The sequence below is a fragment of the Schistocerca americana genome, chromosome 5 (assembly GCF_021461395.2).
Source record: "Schistocerca americana isolate TAMUIC-IGC-003095 chromosome 5, iqSchAmer2.1, whole genome shotgun sequence".
Taxonomy (NCBI): domain Eukaryota; kingdom Metazoa; phylum Arthropoda; class Insecta; order Orthoptera; family Acrididae; genus Schistocerca; species Schistocerca americana.
The window spans coordinates 759,703,046-759,707,470 of record NC_060123.1 but is presented as its reverse complement, the minus strand read 5'-3'; positions in this window follow the sequence as shown (position 1 = coordinate 759,707,470).

Below are 4,425 nucleotides of genomic sequence, written 5' to 3'. Positions count from 1 at the left end.
CCTTCACATTGACCATGAAACACAGAAATTGCATCGGGATTTATTACAAAATGCACAATGCCGACTGACGTACAAGAAGCGTGAGTCATCTAAGAGTTTGTGCTTCGAGCGGCTCCTGAGAGACCAGTATTTGATTCCGATGCAGCTGCGCAGGTATACTGTATCCCTTGGACCTTCACATTGACCATGAAAGACAGAAATTGCATCGGGATTGAATACGATAGGCACAATGACGACTTAAGTACAAGCAGAGTGAATCTTCTAAGAATTTGAGCTTTGAGCGGCACATGGGAGAACAGTATCAGACTCAGATGCACCAGTGCAGGTTTTCTGTATGCGTTTGACCTTCACTTTGACCATGAAACACGGAAATCGCATCGGGATCGAATACGAAAAGGACCATGCCGACTTAAGTACAAGAAGAGTGAATTTTCTAAGAGTTTGTGGTTTGAGCGGCTCCTGGGAGTACCGTCTTAGATTCTGATGCACCAGCGCATGTTTACCGTATCCCTTGGACCTACACATTGACCATGAAACTCAGAAATTGCACCGGGATTGAATACGAATCGGACAATGCCGACTTAAGTACAAGAGGAGTGAATTTTCTATGAGTTTGCGCTATGAGCGGCTCTTGGGAGACCAGTATTAAATACCGATGCACCAGTGCAGGTTTACTGTATCCCTTGAACCTTCACATTGACCATGATACAAAGAAATTGCATCGGGATTGAATACAAAAGGCACAATGCCGACTAAAGTACAAGAAGAGTGAATCTTCAAAGAGTTTGTGATTTGAGCGGCTCCTGGCAGACGAGTATTAGATTCCGATGCACCAGTGCATTTTTACTGTATCCCTTGGACTTTCGCATTGACCATGAAACAAAGACATTGCATCTAGATTGAATACTAAGAGCACAATGACGACTTAAGTACAAGATGAGTGAATCTCCCAAGAGTTTGTGCTTTCAGCGGCTCCTGGGATACCAGTATCAGATTGCGATGCACCAGTGCAGGTTTACCGTTTCCCTTGGACCTTCACATTGACCATGAAACACAGAAAATGCATCAAGATTGAATAGGAAAGGGGCAATGCCGACTTCAGTACAAGAAGAGTGAATCTTCTGCGAGTTTGTGCTTTGAGCGGCTCCTGGGATACCAGTATTAGATTCCGTAGCACCAGTGCTGCTTTAACGTATCCGTTGGACCTTCACATCGACCATGAAACATAGACATTTCATCGGGATTGAATACAAAAGTCACAATAGCGACTTAAGTACAAGAAGAGTGAATCTTCTACGAGTTTGCGTTTTGAGCGGCTCCTGGGGGACCTGTTCTAGATTCCGATACACGAGTGCAAGTTTACCGTATCCCTTTGACCTTCACATTGACCATGAACACAGAAATTGCATCGGGATTGGATACAAAAGGGACCATGCCCACTTAAGTACAAGAGGAGTGAATTTTCTACGAGTTTGTGGTTTGAGCGGCTCCTGGGAGACCAGTGTTAGATTCCGATGCACCAGTGAAGCTTTACCGTATCCCTTGGTTCTTCAACATGACCATGAAACACAGAAGTTGCATCGGTATTGAATACATAAGGCACAATGCCGAATTAAAAACTACAAGAGTGAATCTTCTAAGAGCTTGTGGTTTGAGCATCGCATGGGAGACCAGTATCAGATTCCGATGCACCAGTGCAGGATTACTGTATCCCTTGGGCCTTCACATTGACCATGAGTCACAGAAATTGCATCGGGATGGAATACAAATCGCACAATTCCGTCTTAAGTACAAGAAGAGTGAATCTTCTAAGAGTTAATGCTTTGAGCGGCTCCTGGGAGACCAGTATGAGATTCCGATGCACCAGTGCTGGCTCACTGTATCCCTTGGGCCTTAACATTGACCATGCAACATAGAAATTGCTTCGGGACTGAATGCAAAAGGGACAATGCCGACTTAGGTACAAGATGAGTGAATCATCTATGAATTTGTGTTTGAGGGGCTCCTAGGAGACCAGTATCAGATTCCGATGCACCAGTGCAGGTTTACCGTATTCCTTGGACCTTCACATTGACAATTAAACACAGAAATTGCATCGGGATTGAATACAAAAGGGACAATGCCGACATTAGTACAAGAAGACTGAATCTTCTAAGAGTTTGTGTTTAAGCCGCTCCTGGGCGACCAGTATCAGATTCCGTTTCACCAGTGCAGGTTTACTGTATCCCTTGGACCTTCACATTGACCACGAAACACAGAAATTGCATCGTGATTGAATGTAAAAGGCACAATGCTGAATTAAGTACAAGAAGTGTGATTCGTCTAAGAGTTTGTGATTTGAGCGCCTCCTGCGAGACCAGTATTAGATTCCGATGCACCAGTGCAGGTTTACTGTATCCCTTTGACCTTCACATTGATCATGAAACACAGAAATTGCATCGGAATTGAATACCAAAAGCACAATGCTGACTTAAGTACAAGAGGAGTGAATTTTCTAAGATTTTGTGCTTTGAGCGGTTCCTGGGAGACCAGGATAAGATTACGATTCACCTGTGCTCGTTTACTGTATCCCTTGGACCTTCACATTGACCATAAAATACAGAAATTGCATCGGGATTGAATGCAAGAGGGACAATGCCGCCTTAAGTACAAGAAGAGTGAATCCTCTAAGAGGTTGTAGTTTGAGCGGCTCCTGGGAGACCAGTTTCAGATTACGATGCACCATTGCAGGTTTACTGTACCCCTTGGACGTTCACATTGACCATGAAACACAGAAATTGCATTGGGATTGAATACAAAAGGCACAATGCCGAATAAGTACAAGTTGAATGTATATTTTAAGAGTTTGTGATTTGAGCGGCTCCTGGGAGTAAAGTATTAGATTCCGGGCGCCAGTGCAGGTTTACTGTATCCCTTTGACATTCACATTGACCATGAATGACAGAAATTGCATCGGGATTGAAATCAAAAGGGACAATGCCGACTTAAGTACAAGAAGAGTGAATTTTCCAAGAGTTTGTGGTTTGAGCGGCTCCTGGGAGACCAGTATTAGATTCCGATGCGCCAGTGAAAGCTTACCGTATCCCTTGGACCTTCACATTGACCATTTATCACAGAAACTGCATCGGGATTGAATCCAAAAGCACAATGCTGACTTAAGTACAAGAAGAGTGAATCTTCTAAGAGTTTGTGCTTTGAGTGGCTCGATGGGAGACCAGTATTAGATTCCGATGCACCAGTGCAGGTTTACTGTATCCCTCGGACGTGCACATTGACCATGAAACACACACACTGCATCGGAATTGAATACAAAACGCACAATGCCGACTTAAGTACAAGAAGAGTGAATCTTCTAACAGTTTATATATTGAGCGGCTCCTGCGAGACCTGTAATAGATTCCGATGTACCAATGCCGGTTTATCGTATCCCTTGGACCTTTACATTGACCTTGAAACACAGAAATTGCCTCGGGATTAAATACAAAAGGCACAATGCCGACATAAGTACAAGAAGAGTGAATCTTCTAAGAGTTAGTGCTTTGTGCGGCTTCTGGGAGACCAGTTTCAGATTCCGATGCACCAGTAGAGGTTTACTGTATCCCTTGGACCTTCTCATTGACCATGAAACACAGTAATGGCATCGGGTTTGAATACAAAGGAGACAATGCCGATTTAGGTACAACAAGACTGAATCTTCTAAGAATTTGTGTTTGAGCGGCTCCTGGGAGACCAGTATTAGAATCCGATGTACCAGTGCAGGTTTACTCTATCCCTCGGACATTCACATTGACCATCAAACACAGAAATTGCATTGGGATTGAATACGAAAGACACAATGCCGACTTAAGTACAAGAAGAGTGAATCTTCTAAGAGTTTGTCCTTTGAGCGGCCCCTGGGAGAGCAGTATTAGATTCCGATGCACTGGTGCAGGTTAACTGTATCCCTTGGACTTTCACATTGACCATGAAGAACAGAAATTGCATCGGGATTGAATACGAAAGGCACAATGCCGACTTAAGTACAGGATGAGTGAATCTTCTGAGAGGTTGTGGTTTGGGCGGCTCCTGGGAGACCAGTATTAGATTACGATGCATCAGTGCACGTTTACTGTATCCCTTGGACATTCAATATGACCATGAATTACAGAAATTGCGTCGGGATCGAATACAAAAGCACAATGCCGACTTAAGTACATGAAGAGTGAATCTTTAAGAGTCTTTGCTTTGAGCGGCTCCTTCGAGACCAGTATTAGATTCCGATGCACCAGCGCAGGTTAACTGTATCCCTTGGACCTTCACATTGACCATGAAACATCGAAATTGCATCGGCATTGATTACGAAAGGGACAGTGCCGACTTAGGTACAAGAAGAGTGAATCTTCTAAAAGTTTGTGCTTTGGGTGGCTCGATGGGAGACCAGTATTA